Source organism: Ictidomys tridecemlineatus, unplaced genomic scaffold (assembly GCF_052094955.1).
Source record: "Ictidomys tridecemlineatus isolate mIctTri1 unplaced genomic scaffold, mIctTri1.hap1 Scaffold_40, whole genome shotgun sequence".
In the NCBI taxonomy this organism is placed as follows: Eukaryota; Metazoa; Chordata; class Mammalia; order Rodentia; family Sciuridae; genus Ictidomys; species Ictidomys tridecemlineatus.
The window spans coordinates 785,553-804,603 of record NW_027522604.1 but is presented as its reverse complement, the minus strand read 5'-3'; the positions used below and the strand labels follow the sequence as shown (position 1 = coordinate 804,603).

General features: G+C 39.2%; 2 pseudogenes; one reads left to right on the top strand and one right to left on the bottom strand.

Moving 5' to 3' along the window:
* Positions 1 to 3,736: 3,736 nt before the first annotated feature.
* Positions 3,737 to 4,683, bottom strand: LOC144373462 (transcription factor JunD-like; annotated as a pseudogene).
* A 7,805-nt stretch (positions 4,684 to 12,488) lies between these two features.
* LOC144373457 (constitutive coactivator of PPAR-gamma-like protein 1 pseudogene) lies at positions 12,489 to 16,471 on the top strand (annotated as a pseudogene).
* The last annotated feature ends 2,580 nt before the right edge of the window (positions 16,472 to 19,051 follow it).

Genomic DNA, 19,051 nt, shown 5'->3' with positions numbered 1-19,051 from the left:
ACTGAGACCAAGCTTTCATGGTCTCACTGCAAAGGAAGCTAAAGCACAAAGCTATATTTCTAGTGCACAAATGTCAGAGGCAGATAGTCAAGTAGTCATTAGGCCAGCAAAGTTCCATGTTTGTGGAATGTTTACCTGCAATTTTAAGATAAGTAGTCAGAGTCAAGTAGATTATGGGTTAGTTTCAGAGATTCAATATTTCAAATGGCAAAACAGAAAATGAGTCTAATATGTATGCAAACACGTACCACATAAAAATCTTCCACTGTCATCCACCACAATGCCTTGACATTACTATCACCCCAAATAAGACACAATGAGAGGAGAAGAGGAAAAAAAAAATCTGTGAATATATATCTGGAATTGGAAATTCTGAGGAGCTCACAGACTTGGGTGTGGCAGAATAGCAATAAAAACTAAATTATTTTTATGACATTACTGACTTTTCTATAATAAAAGAAGTTTATAATAATTTAGAGAAAGTTACTTTATTTCTTCCTGAAAAATATTTAAACTTTCAAAGATTTTTTTCACACAAATATCAAAAGATAATTTTATTCACTTAAAACTTTAAATAAAAATTGTTTTTTAAAGGCAATTTCAATTTACTGAATGAATGACAATGGACTTTGGGTGTTCAGGTAAAGTAAGTATTTTTTATAGAAGTTTTTGTAATTTTAAAGGAGAAAGGTAATTGGATCATCAGAGTACAGCTTTGCCCCAAATATCTGAATCCACATATTGATGTCAGAATGGTCAAACTTGGAAGTACAGGAAAATTATTTTGAAGAAGACTCAAAGCCCTGGGAACCTACTTTTTTTTAACCCATGAGTCTTTCAGGCACTGAGTGACTGTGAAGCCAGAATTAAACATATGTCCTTAGTGTAGTTAGGTAAATCCGTTCCCATATCCAGTAAGATTAAATTCATTGGAGGCCATTATATAGAATGGAGTCCAGGAATCCAGAGCAGCCTTGGGGAAATTGAAATGTTAATGTCCTCTAGACCTGGAGCCCATCCTAAGAAAATGTTAATGAAACAGCTCCAAGCAAACAGGGAGTTGCTAATCCCAAAGCTGCTCCAGGCCCTTCCTAACCAGATTACTCTTCCAGCCTGGCTATCTCCCACCTTTTTGGCCTTTCCACCTTGGAAAAAAAAACACATGAGTGTGGTAAAACTGAAAGAAGACTTTAGCAATAAAAAAGGGAAGACCTGGCTCTTCTATGGATTCCACCTTTTGGGTCCCCTTCTTCCTCTGGGGAGAAGTCTTTTCTACTGTCCTTAATAAAGCTTCCACTTTCCATTCTACACTTGCCTGGGCCTGCTTCTTTGGTGTTATACTTCAGCACTGGGAAATCAAAGACTCCAGGTAAACTGCAGTAACAACTATTCTGTGAGAGGCACCAGAGTTAATGAACTTTGCAGCATTATTCAAAGGGTAGCTTGAAAAGACTTTCTGTTATTACTGAATTTATTCATGGGAAATAGTCATTTTTCTTTCTTGGTCATAGATGTGTCAAAGACAGTTTAACAAGTTGAACTTGACAGTTTCTTCTACCCAGACTGGTTTATTCCTTTCCCTTGAAATGAAACATTATATTGAATTTATTAAAAATATGTGTGTAAACTATTGCCTTCTACTCTGTACTCAGCAGAAAGAGAACTGATGATATTTGCTTAACTTTGTTGATTTCTACAAAACACCTCTAGGCTTCACATTTGGGTGTCGAGCTATATTCAGCATGATATTTATGTTAGTGCTCCTCTTATTTCCCTATTTCTTAACACTGTAATAGCATCTTATATTTTCCTGCTTTACAAACACCTAGATATTTTAGTGTAGTAATTATCCTGATACACACACATGAAAAATGTTGATTCCACTTTTCATGGAACTTAGCTTTTAATTCAGAAGTATTTCATAATCTTCGTCCTGCTCTCATGGGGCCTTCACTTTCTTTGACTGATCCTCTTGTGTTTTATTTATTTCAATGGTTTTTACATTTATTTAAGGAGCATTATGTCAAGAGTATGAATAACGTTAAATTCCATCAGAAATAAATTTGATAACATTGGAGAGTTAGAGTGTTTAAATATTTTATCCCATCTTTGCATACTTCCATATAGAGACTCTGATAGAAATTATAGCTACTTTAAGTGTTTTATGGATCAAAATTTAATATGTGAGCTAAAAAGCTTGAATAACATACCCAAAATGGAGTCACGGCTGTGCTATTTAATGCATTTTTACCAAGTGACCACAAAACTCTGGATACACACACACACACACACACACACACACACACACACACACACACACATTTTTTTTAAAGGAGTCTTGAAGGTGTCTCTCCTCTCCTGGGGGTAAAAATAAAGTTTAAAAAATATTGTTATTTGAGGACTAACATTTGTCAAAGCAGGCTAATGTTAGGGTAGTCATTTCTCCTTCAAAGTACAAAGTCTTGAATGTACTACATTAATTCTCCCAAGCCAGGATTTATCACAAGCCTAACAACTAAGAAAAACCCAGTATCAGAGGAATTCTCCACCCAGTTCTACAAGAAGTAGAAAAAAGAATGAACACCAATTCTTCTAAAATTATTTAATAAAATAGAAAATAGCAAAACCTTATAACCTCATTCTACGAAACTAATATCAACTAATATCAAACGAGACACACACATTGAGGAAAATACATTTCAGGCCAGTATTCCTGATAAACAGAGATGTAATAATTCTCAATAAAATTATGACAAGCAGCATACAAAATCATATTAAAAAGATAGTGCAATATGATCAGTGGGGTTTGTCCCAGGGATGCAGGGTTGGTTCAACACATGAAAATCAATAAACATTTTTTAAGTAAATAGACGTAAAGACAAGAATCAGAAAATTATCTTTAAAAAATGCAGGAAAAGCATTTGACTACATACATGATCAAAACACTAGAAAACTATGTATAGTAGACATATATCTTAACACTATAAAAGCTGTCAATGGTAAACACATGGGAAACATTATTTTTTCTTTTCTTCGTATTATTTATTTATTATATATTTTTTTTTGCATAAGGAGACAGTGAAAACAAAAAACAGGGCGAACAAAGAATTACAAATAAGAATTTAGACTCCTAGCAAAACAAAAATAAAGACAAAAACAAAAGAACAAAAAGGGACTGGTGGTCGGAAGGATAGAAGAGGGTAGCCAGAGCTAGGAAAAGGCATAGTAATTTTTTTCTTCTTCTTCCCCTTTCTTGAAAAAAACACAAGGAAACACATACGTATACACAACCATTTGTTCCCGAGTAAAAATATAAATAGGGCAGAACAGAACACTTTGTTCTTCTTTCTTCCAAAGGCAAAAAAAAAAAAAAGTAAAAGAAAAGGCAGGCTGCTGGCTGTGTCCAACAGAGCCCCTTCCACAAAGGTGTGTATAAAGGGACAGCTCTCGGGGCTCTCAGGTTTCTGCAACACAGCGCCACAGACAGAGGCAGCTCGATGAAGGGGGGTGGTGTCATGCCCCCAAGGAGCTGGGGGTCCAGCTTATTGAAGTCCAGGGCGCCCTCTCTGAGATCTGGGTACCCCCTGGGATATACCTGGGGCCGCGCCCTCTCCAAGTCCTGGGCACTCTAGGGGAGAGGGTCTCCAGGGCCACATGCTCTCCAAGTCTGGGGCGCCCATGCCTCGCCCCTTGTGAGCCCGCTCCTCAAGCAGGGGCGCTGCCCCCCTGCTCGGGCTCAGTATGCTGGCACCTGGTGCTGGGGCAACAGCTGGCAGCCACTGTTGACGTGGCTGATAACTTTCTGCTTGAGCTGCACCACTTGTTGGCTCAGCAGGCTCGCAGTGGACTCCAGCTCCTGATCTGGCTCTTGAGCGTCTTCACTTTCTCCTCCAAGTGTGAGATGCACTCCAGCTTGCGTTTGTGTCACTTGGAAGCTGCCATGCATTTGGCCAGCTGCTTTCGATCTGGCTCTTGCATGTCCACCTCAATGGGCCACAGCAGCGGGCTCTCACAGAAGCAGGCGCAGCGGACCCAGTGCTATGGGGGCAGCTGCAGTGTGAAGGGAATGGGATCGGCGGTGAAGGCCACAGTGGCAGCACCCAGCACCCCTGCGAGCCACCCGCTAGTTGCTCAGGTTAGCTTAGAGCGGTGCCTCCTTGTGGGCAGCTCACGGAGGTGGGGTGAATAGGGGGCTATGTGCTGGATGCCATGCCAGAGGGTCTTTCTTCAGTGCAGCAGCAGAGGCTGCCCGACCGGCGCCAAGCTGATTCTGCTTGTGCAAATCTTCCAGGGCCTTAACAAAGATCTCGTGAACTCCAACTCCTCCCTGGCTGCCACCTTGGGGTAGAGGAACTGCATGCTTGTCCTGTGGTGGTGACCAGCCCTTTGGACTGGATTATGGGACTCTCGAGCTCAGGAGAGGTGAGTTTGAGTAGCTCCAGGTCTGATGAGGAGGGCAGAGGCCGGGGGCCACTGCCCTGGGGGTGCCCATCCAGCCCAGGGAGGCTGAGGTGGCGCAGCCGCTATCTGGAGCGGTAATGCCTGCTTTCTCAGGCTCAGTGTCAGCGTGTCCTTCTGGGGTGCCCCAGGAAACAAGCAGCCCTGGGACGCTAAGTTGCTGCCATTGCCACTGGTGCTACCGTCCAGGCTCAGGGCCTCATTGCCTTAGAGGGGTGTTTCCATCCTCTGGCTCCCCCCCACCTCAAAGTACTGGTAGGAGGTGGGAGTGGTGAGTCGCTGTGCCTGGACCTCCCACAGTGGCTCCTCAGAAACATTGTTCTTAAGGGAGAAAAAATTAAAGCATTCCCTCTAAAATTAAAAAAAAATGCCCTTTTTTGCCACTTCTATTCAACAACATCCTTGAAACTCTATCCAAAACAATTAGAAGAAAGAATTAAAGATAAATGAGTAGGAAAAGAGGAACTCAAACTATCACTAATTGCTAATGACATGCTTCTATATTTAGATAACAAAAAAATAACCTGAAAAATTTTTTTACTAATAAATAAATTTAGCAAAATAAACACCCATAAACCAAATGCACTTCTATACTTTAACAATGAATCCACTGTAAAAATGAAATTAGGAAAATCACCCCATTAATAATGGCCTCAAAAAAAAAGAATAATACAAAATACTTGGGAATCAATCTTAAAAAGAGTTAAAATACCTCTACAATGAAAACTACAGAACACTATAGATACAGATTGAAGATCTTAGAAGATGTAAAGATGTTCCAGGTGCTTGGATAGGCAGAATGATCACAGTCAAAACAGCCATACTAACAAAGTAATTATACAGATTCAGTGGAATTCCTTTTAAACTTCCAATGACATTCTTCATAAAACTAGAAAAAGCAAGCATTAACTTAATTTGAATAAAATAGAAGAGCCACAATAGTCAAAGCAATTCTCAACAAAATGAGTGAATCAGTAGGCATCACAATACTAGACCTTGAACTATACTACAGAGAAATAGTTAAAAAAATTTAAACAAGGTACCAAGAGACATGTAGACCAATCTCATACTAGAAAAAGATGCCAAAAACATAAATTGGAGAAAAGATAACCTCTTCAACAATTGGTGCTGGGAAAACTGGAAATCCATATGTAGAAAGATGAAATTAAACCTCTATCTCTCACTGTGCTCAAAAATCAACTCAAAGTAGATCAAAGAGTTAGAAATGAGAATGGAAACCCTGTGACTAAGGGAAAAAAAGAAGGTCCACATCCTCATCATGCTAGCTTAGGACTTGACTTCTTAAACAAGATTCCTAAAATACAAAAAGTAAAAATAGGAATTAATAAATGGGTGGATTCAAAGAAAGAAGCTTATTTTTCACAAATGAAACAATCTATAACATGAAGGGAGAGCCTACAGAATGGGAAAATAAATCTTTACCACCACACATCAAATACAGCAGTAATCTCCAAGATATATAAAGAACTCAACAAACAATCCCCCAAAAGAGACATAACCCATCAACAAATGGACTAAGAAACAGAACAGACACTTCACAGAAGAAGAAATATAATTGATCAACAAACACATTCAACAGACCATCATCTTTAGCAATTATAAGAAATGAAAATCAAAGCTATTTCAATATTTCATTTCACTGCAGTCATAGTGGCAATTATCAAGAATACAAGCAATAATTTTTTTTTCATAAGAATGGGGGAGAAAAGGTACACTCATACATTGCTAGTGGCCACATCAATGTAGAGTAGGTCAATTCACAATAGCTAAACTATGGAAACAACCTAGGTACCCTTCCCTTCAACAGATGAATGGATAATATATATCACTATATATATATATATATATATATAGATAGATATAGATATAGATATAGATATAGATATAGATATAGATAGATAGATAGATATTGTATGTGTGTGTGTGTGTGTGTGTGTGTGTGTGTATGGAATATTACTCAACCCTAAAAAGAATAAAATTATGCCACTTGGTGGCAAATGGATGGAACTTGAGAATACCATGCTAAGCTAAATAAACCAATAGCAAACTTCCAAAGGCTGGATATTTTATCTGGTGTTCAGATGCTAATTCATAATGGAGGGTACTAGGGAAGAAAAAAATGCACTTTGTATTAGAGAGAGGGAAGTGAAGGGAGGAAAAGAGGTATGAGATTTTGAAGGATCATGAATGGATCAGATATTATTACCTTGCACACTTATACAATTACATGACTGATGCAATTCTACATCAATAAAATTCTACAACAAGAAAAATGTGAAGGTATAATTCATTTATATATACTGTGTCAATGCATTATACTGTTATATATAGCTAATTGTAACAAATGCAAAAAAGACAGAATAAAACAAATTACACATTATAGGAACTAAAACACTGTTGTACTGAAATAGAAGGCAACATACAAACCAATGCCCAGAAAAGAGAATAAGGATAAACCCAGACACTCACTTCACACTCATATTTGAGAAGGAGGCCAATAATACAGAATGGATAAAGGATAGTCTCTTAACAGATGGTGCTGAGGACACTCAATATTTACATGGGGAAGAAAGAAAATACTGGGGTCCCATTTACCAATCTCTTCCCATCCTACTAAGGTGACAGATATGATCTTTCTCTGATTTGATCACTACAGAGTGTTACATGTATTAAAATATCATGGTATATCACACAAGCAGATGAAGTTGCTATTTTTCAATCTAAAATAAAAAGGAAGAAGAGCATAAGTTTGTGAGCAATAAAAACAAAACACAGAAGAAACACTTTACATCACTGCTTTAGAAAATGGTACTTTGGCTATGACAGTAAAAGGACAGGGGACAGGACCATAATCAGACAAGTATTATTTCATTAAGCCAAGAGCTTCTACACAGCACAATAAAGCATGAACAGAAAAAAGACTCAAATGTTGGAATGAGAGAAATTACCTACACATCACCTGAAAAATGTGTAAAGTCTAAAACACACAAGAAAATTCCTATGACTCTATTAAAATAAAATAAAAAACTTGAGAAAAAACCAGTAAGCAAGCTGGGGATATTGGGACATACTTTAATGCCAGTGGTTTCAGAAGCTGAGGTAGGATAATCACAAGTTAAAAACTAGCTTCATCAACTTATCCAGGCCAAAAGAAACTGAATAAAATCCTGTCTCTAAATTTAAAATAAATAAATTAATTAAACTCTGGGGATGTGCCTTAGTGGTTAAGTGCTGTAGATTCAATCCCTAGTGGCAAAAAAAAATGTAAACACAGAGTAGCATGTTGTTTTAAAAAAAAATGTGGTTAGGGTAAAATGGGGTGCTGATCTTCAATGGATATAAAATTCCAATTGCATAAGATAAACAACTTCTAGATATTTGCAGAATAATTATATACTTACACTTTATAATAGTATGTTTTCAGAGTACATATATCCTACTTAGTGTTCTTACTATTGTGCAAGGGAGGAATAAAAGAAGCAAGGGAGGGAGGGAGAGAAGGATGATGGAGAGAGACAGAGGAGGAGGTAGAAGGCAGGGAATCGGGGACTAACCCCATGATGCTCTTCCTACACAGTCAGGATTCCTGCTCAAAGTGGACCTGTACTTGATTGAATATTCTGCTACTTCTATCATAATTTTTATTGATTTTACCTTACTACTTATTTTTCAAAAGTAAATTCCAAGAAGGCAATCGACAACAGATATGAACACAGCACATAAATGTAACCTACAGGTATACTGCATTTGGCCACCTCATGCACACTGAGTTTTCATTCCCATAATCACAGAATTCCAGTGGGCCAAGAAAATATGGGAGCTAAGAGAAAGTTGGGTACAATGTGACCATGTCCTATCCACAAGTACGTAAAAAAAGGGAGGGTGATGAAACCCAGGGAGGCCACACAATAATGTCCACCAGAATTAGATTCAAATACATAAAGAAAACAGCCTTGTCACTCAAGGTACTCTTTGTTATCCCACCTCTCCAGCTGAGGATGTGAAGGGAAAGGAAAACCAGGGTGATCCATAGTCACATTTCTACTGGTTCTTTCAAACTCATTTGCAAACCAGTTGGAGAAACTGTCCACAGTTATCAAAGTGTAGTAAAAACAATTGCACTGATTCTGTGTAACATATTCACTGCTTTGATATTAATGAACAAAACATGGATGTGCAAGCTCTACAGTATGACTTGCTTGTAAGTTTGTATCTAGAATTCTTATGGCATACTTAAAGATAAATGTTTAAAATGTTGTAATAAGAAGGACAATTAAAAGACAGACAAGATGTACCATGACATGTGAAGATATCACAGAAGAAAAAAAATAGATTTCTGTGGCATGATGTCAATAGCACAGGTCACCTGCTTTTAGACAGGCACTCTAAGTTTTCATTTTACATTGGGCCTGACAAATTACACAAGTTACCCTAACAATATCAGTAAAAAGGTGCATATTTCACTGGAGAAAGTGCTGATTCTAGGATCTGGTAAGATAAATTTTAAAATGAACATGAACATAGAAGGAGGAACAGAAGAAAGAGTAGGATTAGAGTCTCCCAAGGTGTTCCACATGTGGATGCCGACAAATGAAATAAAATAAAAAATCCTGAAATAGTGAAAGCTGGAAAAATATGAGCAATAAAATAAACAACTTTAATAGTAAAATATGAGTGAAAGCAACAAATAAATATGTATTTAGTGATAAAAATAATTGGCTTTATTGATAAAAAGTGATGTGACGGGAACAGAGAAATCTTTCATATAGAAGAGTTCAAAACAATGCAGGAAAATAGCATCCCCTCCTTCATGTGGAGCTTAGTATTCTTGCCTTTTTAGGAGTGGGCAGACTCAGTGACTTGAATACAACAAACAGTAAAGGAATAAGGGAAATTATTACATTCCCAAAGGATGAACCTGACACAAACTACCTTGACAATGAATGGACTGTGGCACTTCAAATATTTCAGTGACCATCAGGTAACATCATTATGATGTGGCAACAAAGCATTTCAAATCCATACTATTTCTTCAAAAATTATTTAATCAGTTCTTTTTACAGGTAACTGACAATGACCATTTTCACAAGAAGAGAACAAACCATAAGGATACTCTATCCCTCAATGTTGAGTGCCTATCTTTCAGTAATCAAATAGAATAATTAGTTTTAATTTGTTTTTAATTAACAAATATATATATTTCACATGTTAATGGATTCAAACATAATATTTTCAAATGCATGACACACAGTGATCATATCTGATTATCTATCATCTACTTTTATCCCTTGTCCTGCACCAGCACTCTTCCTACTCTCAAGAAATTACTATTGGGCTTCCATATTACTTTTTAAAAAATCGATTCTAAGATGTAGGTGGCAAAAACGGTAATAGAAAAATTATTTTCGCAGCCACAAACAAGCATTTGCAGAAATGAACTGTCCCCACATCTCAGAGACCATAAATGTTAACACCTGGCTGAGTCTCCCTTTGTCTCATTGTATACAATTCAAAAAACAATCTCCAGCTATTGCTTTCACTATGATGACCTTAATTTTTCCTCACACATTTGGCTTCAGTTCTCACCACATGAGGACAAGGGCTCCACTTTGATCATCAGAAACCACAATGGCATCAAATCTAAAGGTCCCTCCTTTGTCACCCTGTAGTTCACTTTTTAGTAGATTTTTTAACAAAAACTTACTTTTTAGAATCATCTCTTCCAGAAATCCATGTCATTACATTTCCCTGGTTTTCTATCTCTTTAACTGGATGCCCTCACTCTCCACCTCTTTCATAGACTTCTCTTTTTCATTGCTAAATATAGGTGTGTCCCCACCTCAGAGAAATGATCCCTGTACTTCTATAACTTTACCCACACCCAGGATTTTGATAAGTCTCGTGGCAGTATTTTCCACATTCCCCTGCCTCCCAAATATCCATTTTATTCCCAGTCCTCTTCTCTTACCTGCAGACATGTTCATGTGGATATCTAAGAGAAATCACAAACATCAATGCAAAAGCCTTTCTCAAGACTAGCCTCATGTGGTCTTTCTGCCCCATTCAGAACTGGGTATCAGCAACTACCCTAGAGTGCTAAAGTTTAGCAATTGTCCTTGGTCTTTTAACCATTACACTCACCCCAATTCATCCCCCAACCCTTATTCTAAAGACAATATTATAAACATTTGTGTGTGTGTGTGTGTGCGTGTGTGAGAGAGAGAGAGAGAGATACATATATTCAAAATTATAAACATATAAGTATACAATTTATATATATTAAATATCTATAAAATATATATTTATAAATAAATAAATCAGATTAACCACTTTTATTCCTGTTATGAAGTCATGCCATCATGTTATATAATGCATATTCTATTGGAAATCATATCCATGTGGACAAGTTCTGCTAAATGGCCACAAATCCTTCCTATCAAGAGATTTATAAGCTGTTTTTGCTAAAAAGCACTGATTGTTCACTTAGGCCTACAGATGCCCAATGGATAACCACAAGTGAGATAACCATTGGCATCACTGAAATATATTTATTCTATTTATTGGCTTACAATAATCACAGCATAGAAAAGAGAAAGAAATATCTGCAATATTAGTAAGGACTCCTGAAACATCCTAGGCACAACAGAAGTAGGAAGAGGCCATGACTGAATTGCATCTCTTACCCCACTTCTGAATAAAATTTTGAAAACAAAATATGTATATAAATGTATATGTTCACACACACACACACACACACACACACACACACACACACACACTGGATGGTCAGTGTAATCCTCCCTTCCATAGCTGGATGATTAATTTCATACATACAACTAATGAAGATTTGTTTTAAAAAAATTTAAAAGCTACTTGTAAAACAAGTACTGAAGAGCTTTCTAAAATTAGTAACCAAGCCAGCCAATGAGTAGGCAGATACTCTGGTGGACGCTAGAAAAAAAATCAAAAGTATAATTCTGGCGCCATCTAGTGTCTAATAAGAAGCTAACACTTCTAACAATGAAAGTACCCACGTTAAGCACAGCCCTAAGTACAAGTAGAGATGAAACAGGAATTCTTGAAACCTCAATAAATGGTGAGGAAATTCAACTGGAGAAGCAAGAAATGGAATATATTTTAGGGAGGGCTTTATCTCACAGGTAGAATAGGATTGGGGCAGGTAAATGACATGGCTAGGAGTGTCTTAGAATAATTCAGAAGGTAAAACATTTATGGATGATAACCTTAGATAAGATGCCTAAAAGAGGTCAGTACTCCGTGTTTCTTTATTGCTTGAATTCTTAGGTCAGACCAGGGGAATGGTAATCCCCAGAAGAATGGGAGTAGAGGTTCCTTGCTGTTTTGTTGATGCCCATGTCCTCTTTGCCTAGAACAAAGCCTGGTGTTAATAGTTTTATTTTAAAAAGCAAGGGGTTATGTTACCATGTATAAAACCAAATGAGGGCTGGAAAGTGGCTCAAGTAGTAGCACGATCACCTGGCATGCATGTGGCCCGGGTTCAATCCTCAGCACCACATATAAACAAAGATGTTGTGTCTGCTGAAAACTAAAAAATAAATATTAAAAAAATTTTCTCTCTCTCTCTCTCAAAAATAAAAAAATGAGGGTTATGGTTATGCCTAGAGGTTGAGTGTTCGCCTATTATGCATGAGGCACTGGGTTCAAGCCTCACCACCACATAAAAATAAAATAAATGCACTGTGTTCATCTACAACTAAAACATAAATATTTTTTTAAAAAAACTAAATGATAACACTTTCAAAAATAGATCTCTTACCCATCTATGCAAACTGCCTTTTAGGGAATCATGAAGCTGAGGCTTGGCCTTACTCCAGCCTGAGAAGCTGGTGTCACTTTGTGTCCTACTTTACAGATGTACGGAGTTTCTAAAAGTCGCTTCTGGAAAGGGTCAAGGCCTTCTACCCCAACAATGCTTTTTTCATTGTCCAGGTGCTAGGAAACCCCTGCCTGTGAGCCAGTGCAGTGGAATGTGCAATCCAGGCCAGGCTCCAGCAAGTGATGGCTGCATCCCAGGCTTACCCTCTTGGGACCTCCAGGTCTCAGTATGTACAGAGCAGACACCAAGAGAAGTCTCTGTGAACATTCCGGAAAAATTGTTGTTCTCCCAAAACAAAGTGTCTCAGGTAATATCCCCAGGGTCCCTCCCAGAAACCCCATGGAACCCAACCAACCTGAAAATATGGAAAGTGCACAGCATTTCATGAGAGGGAGGAACCAAGAAAGGCTGTGCTGTGGAATCTTCAGCCTCCCTCCATTGTCTCAGTTGTAAGTGGGAAAACTGAAGCCCCCTGTGGAGCAGACCCTCAGGTCACATTTCTATCTCAGAGTGCAAAGACCCTTCTTCCTCACTGGGTCAACAGTGACTCCTAACAGAATTCCTGGATGCCTCTCCTGACTCCCTTTGCCTCCTGTGGATGCACCCACCATGCCTTCTGCTCCCGCACCACTGTGCACCTTATTCCTAGGCTACGCTCACATAAGGGGTCCTGAATGGGATGCTGTTACCCACGTGCTTCCTCTGTCTTCTCCCCGCCCACAGTTCTTATGGGATGGGCTCCACTCACTCAGCCTGACTCTGCATCACCATCTCTGCCAAACAATTAAGCCCCACTAAGTCCTCTCCACTTTTCTTCATAGGCTCCACCCAGCGTCTGGCCTCTTACCTGCACTGTTCTGCAGAGCGACGCCCACTCCACCCATTTGATCCTCTGCATTCTGTCCACATGGCTCATCCTCCGCCGACATATTTAACTCTCTGGGATTGCAGGTTTTTTTCCTCTAGCTGTGGAAGCTTTGCTGTCTGGCTTGGCTCAATTCCACCAACATCCACTAGTGTACCAAATGACTCAGATTTTCTTTATTAGCTATGCTTTTCCATCAAGATCACTCCTACACCAGCCACCCTGTGTCACCTGGCCTTTCCACTGCTCCTCCAAAACTTCATCTGAAATGAATGAAAGAAATCTTGCAGAGATGCCCATGATTGTGACACCACTGAGTCTAAGGGACAATTACATTTGGGCTCTGGTCACGTTTGGACCCCAAACGTGGATGACCTTGAACCACTTTGCTAACCTGAGTCAGACTATCTCCATTTACAAAATGTAGCTGATGATAATACTTTATTTGCATAAATGTGAGCATGTTTTCAGCACTATCTGTGTATTATGGATTCAGGAGAGATATTGGCCAGCAACTAGCAAGGTCCCTGCCCTATATGTGAAACAGCCCAGCCAGAATTAAAAAAGGATGTTTGCAAAGGACATGGCCTTCAGATTTTCTTTAGCTCTGTGGCCTTCAGCACCCTTTCTTACCCTTTCAGCACAGGAAGGGCACTTGGCAAACAAGAGTCATCTGTGATCTCTTCTCCAGCCAGCCTTGGGCATCTCAGAATGAGGGACCATAGGTGTCTGATCATGGCTATCTTTCTCAAGATTCAGTTTCAAAAGAAATTGCCTCCTTATACTGACTTCTGTATAACTATGGTTTATTCTGACAGCCTGACTCAATGCTGTAAGGACAGGGCGCAGTTGGAGGCTTGGGTTTCAAGCTGCAGAAACTGATCTGGATGCTTTAAAATATGCACTAGATAACACTGGGGAGGTCAAGGGAACCTGATAGCAAAGTTCAATAAAACTAGAGCTGGGTTTTGCCAGGTGATCTCAGTGCCCAAAACCCCTTTATAGTCCTTCCTGGAGCCTGCTGCTATATGAGCACACTGTAAGTCATTCTGCTGTTACTTTGTTGCTGCTCAGATTCTAAGTCTTCAAAGAAGAGGTCCAGTTGGCTGGATATAGGTACTGGCTGGGAATATGAATTCTCCACATTCAACTAGGTATTGAAGGATGAGTAGAAATTTGCTAAAAAGCAAAGAAAAGCACATTCTAGGTAAGAAAACCATTTGTGACCTCATAAAGGTTTTGTGTCCTCTCAGAATCACAAAACCACACTATGCCAGATGCTTTTCTCATACTTTCATTCCCTAAAACTTTCAAAAATAGTGCTGTAAGTTGGGAAATTGATCACATTTTTTAAATGAAAATGCTACAGGCTCTTATAAAGAATTCAAAGTATACAGAAGAATACTGCAAAACTGAGCAAGGGGTGGGAATCTTGTCAAAACCCAGTGCCCCAAACATCAGAATTAACATTAGACTTTATTATTTTCTAGGCCTTTCTAGTCACATAGATTGCAGGGTGAATAAAAAAGGGGGGGTGGGTAGAAAGAAAGAAAAAAACTTTTATTAAAATAAGATTAAATATGGGCTGGGCTTGTGGCTTAGTGGGAAAATGCTTGCCTAGTACATGCAAGGTTCTGGGTTATATCATCGATACCAAATAAAAATAAAGAAATAGCCCAGCCCTGGGGGGCTCTGGGACAGGGTGTATACCCATACATTCTCACTTAGCTGGCCCTCACTCTGGATACCAGTGGGAAGAACCTGACAGAGCAGAACAACTACAGTAACATTTCTCACGAGGGGAAGCACACACGGCTCTATGAGCGGTCCTCGCACATCAATCCAGCCCAGAGTGGCAGCCACAAAAACGTGGATTCTGCCTACTTCCCTGGCTCTTCTACATCATCATTATTAGACAATGACAATGAGGGTAGTGCAAAGGTAGAAGGTTCCTCCACTGCCTCTTCAGGAAGCCAGCTAGTGGAAGGCAAAGAGAGCCAGATGTGCACATTCCAACCAATCCCCTGCCTTCTGTAAATGCCCACCATGGACCACATGGACATCACCACACCTCTCCTGCCCCCATTACACATGAGGTGCTAAAAATGGCCAAGCACAGGCACAAGAAGGGGCTGATGTACCCTTACATCTTCCAAATCCTGATGAAGTGTGAAATCAAAATTGCTGTTTCTATTGAAGATGAAGCCAACAAACATCTGCTTCTGGCTTCTCTTTTCAATAGGCCAGTTCATCAGTAGGTTTACAGAGTCCTGTTTAGTTTGGCAGAAAGCAGAAAGGAAACTGAGAGACTTGCTTTAAGAAATAACAGACTTCCACCAGAATTCTCACTAGTGATCATGAAGGAATGGGCAGCTTACAAGGGGCAATCTCCTCCAACCAAGTCTCAGGGCAGGGGCAGAGGCTTTGCAGGAGTCTGTGGCTTTGGCAGCCCTTATGGGAAAACCATAGCAACTGGCCCTTACCATGCCTTCTGGGTGGAGGCAGCATCAGAACACTGTGGAGCCTTCTTAGGCACTGACAGCAGTGAAACTAGCAAGTCCCAGGGTGGTGTCCAAACTATACCTTCTCAGGGAGGGAAACTAGAAATCGCTGGCACTGTGGTTGGACACTGGGCAGGAAGCAGGCAGGGCTGTGGAGTCTGAGGGCCCTTCCCATTGCAAGTGGTCTCTGTCGGAGGAACAGCAAGAGGGCATCCAATAGGAGTTATTTCCATCCTAGAAATACAGAGGTTTGGTAGAGTTGGAAGGCACTATGGCTGAGGTTGTAAAAGCCAGGGAGCAATTCAGGGCAGACCTCGTTATGCTGCTTTAGAGGAAGAAGTGGCCAAAGAGCTGAAGTCAAAATCTGGGGAATCAAAGTCCTTTGCCATGTCTTCACACGGGTCCCTGGCTGAAAATGCAGTGATGGCCGAGGACAAGCCAGTACCCCAGATGAATGAAAGTGCAGGGGACACCAGGGCCCCCAGCCACTCAAAAGTGCCTTGAACAATGACTAAAATGGGCACTAAACATCCTCTTTGAAATGCACTAAATACAGATAGCACCTGCTGCAGCGAGGCTGCTCTGGAGGCAGATATCTTAAATAAAGAAGAGTAAACTTATTTTTTATAGAGGGTGAAGGATGCTGGAAGGGTAAAGATTTAGGAATATCTGGAGAGAAAGAGAGCCTGCAGTTATGTACATTTTGTCCTTTCTGTAAAAGAAAAATTAGGACTTTTGAAATTCAGATCCCTCTTTGATTTCAGAGATTTAAACAACACATGTTGAGTCTTAACCAGTTGTAATCAAAATGCTACAATAAAACAAAAAAGAGAGAATGAAAATGAAGAGCATTTGACTCTTGCATTTAAAATAAAGTACACACAAAGTTTAAACTGGTTATGACAAAGCTTATAGATGTATTTCTTGAACTATAAAGAAAAGAAATTTTGGCAGTCTTTATATATAGCTTAAAATATAATTTTTAGCATTTGGCACCATATGTATGCCATTATATTTGATTTTGCATTACTGTTTCACAATGAAGCTTTGTTTAAGGCTTTGATTTTTATGATTATGAAAGAAATAAGACACAATCACAGTTTTTCTTTCTTACTTAAATTTTATCATTGTTGATGTGGTTCTTTTGTGTTAAAAAGTGCAACTATGGAAACTAAAAAATTATAAATTAATATTGCTGTTCTGCTAATTTTACATAAAAAGTACAATACTTTACAAGCAAGTTAAATGTACATGCAAATGACCTTTCAAAATCAGCGCAATGTGTTCTGAAACTTCATAATTAATACCATGCCTCTGTGATCAATGAACTATGTGGTTTTTTAATCAGATGTAGACCATTAGTATACTACTTGAGCTAAACTTCTGCATTGTCCATAATTTTTAAAGTGTGTAGTTCATATTATGCATGGTATTGTCCTTTCTTCCATTCTTACCAGTATTTACCCATTTGCAAAACAATAATGCTAATAATCAGTAATGGGCCTATAAAAGATGTTAACTCTGTTTAGTCATTGACTGATCTTGCTCTAACATTAAAATTTTGTGATTATTGACCTCTGTTGCATTTATTCTAAAATCCCCCCAAAATTATCTAGTCATTTCCAAGTATCAACATTACCCTGGTGTATTCACTGCTGCATGCATTATTGTTTTTTGTTATTGTTTTATGCCTTCATATTAGCAAAATATGAAATTCTGTGAAGAAACAAAAACTTTGATCTCAAAAAAACAAATCACTCCCCTTCTGTAGCAGGAAACAAATTGCTTTTTCTTGAAAAATTTTCCATCAAGAATTTAGTAGAAGCAGGTATACTTCTATAAGTTGTTTTTTTAAATGTTTCCAAACAATGTACTTGGAAATAAGAATCACTTCTTATCATTTTCATATAATTCTTATGCTCTTCATCACATTAGTGATTAGAAATGAGGTGTAATTCCCCAACACCTGCCCGCAAGAGCTAAGCAGTGTCACCACTATTTACCCATGAGGAGTCTTTGCTTCCCCAATGCTGAAGTATAACACCAGAGAAGCACGCCAAGGCAAGTTTAGAGTGGAGAGTAGAAGCTTTATTAAGCAGAAAAGACTTCTCCTGGAGGAAGAAGGGGACCCAAGAGGTGGAATCTGTGGAAGGGAGGAGATCTTACCTTTTTTACAGCTAAGGTCTTCTTTCAGCTTTCCCGCATTTCTGTCCCTTGTTCTGTTACCTTGAAATGATAGAATGTGGGTGGAGAAACCAAAAAGTTGAGGGTCAGATGGGCTGGAGGAGTAATCTGGCCAGAAGGGCTTGGGGCTGCTTTTGATTAGCGTCTCCTTGTTTGCTGGGAGCTGCTTCATTAACATTTCTTTAGAATGGGCTCTGGGCCTTGGGGACATAAACATTTCAATTTCCCCAATTGCTGTTCTGCTTTCCCAGGCTCCATTGTCAACACAGCCTTCATTTTTTATTTTGTATTTACCTAACTATGCTAACTACCTATCTTTAAATCTGGCTTCAGTAGGATCTTACTGCAAATTGAAGGGAGTTCAGCCCTAAATCACAGATTTTGAAGTATGAACTGCTGTTGGGTCTGATTGACTATCCATGGATTTTGGTGTGGCATAACAGAGGCTATTGAATGCAACTTACAATGCTTAATAAAAATCTTTATACTTTTAGTATAAAAAATAAAGAAATTAAACAATGGTTAAAAATTATTTTAAAAAGTGATTTAATGTGAAAATAAACCATTTTTACTTGAATTTAAGAAAGAAAAAAAACCAAAAGGGCCAGGGGGGCATCCTGCTTGTGGAAGTCATTGCTGTGATCCCAGGAAACCCCAGCCCATGGCTGCAGATTGGCCCCTGGATGCAGTTTACTTCCCGCTGAAATCACACATGGCATTTACCACGAGGTGCCTCCTGTGACACTTGGAGTATGTGCGTTTAATCAGAGGGCAGCATGCAGGGGCTCAGTGACACTCAGAATAAGCAGTCACAGGAAGATGTTTCCCGTGTTTCAGGAGAGATCTGGTGCCTGGTGTCACTCGGAATTGATGCACCATATGATGGCTCACTGCAGGAAGGATGGGTCGGGAGAACATTCGCTCTAGTAAAACCAGTCCCTCCAGGTTCACCTGCACTCTGGCGGTTTCGCCAAACCCCTGAAATCTGCAGGGGTAGCTAGAGATGCCTCCTTCCTACTGGTTGTTAGAATGTCATCTTTTTTTGATCAGGAGTGCTCAGGATACAAGTGTGGTTGCAAAGAGTACAGAAAATGCTGAACAGCTGCGTGCGCTTGTGCGGACACACACACACACACACACACACACACACACACACACATACAT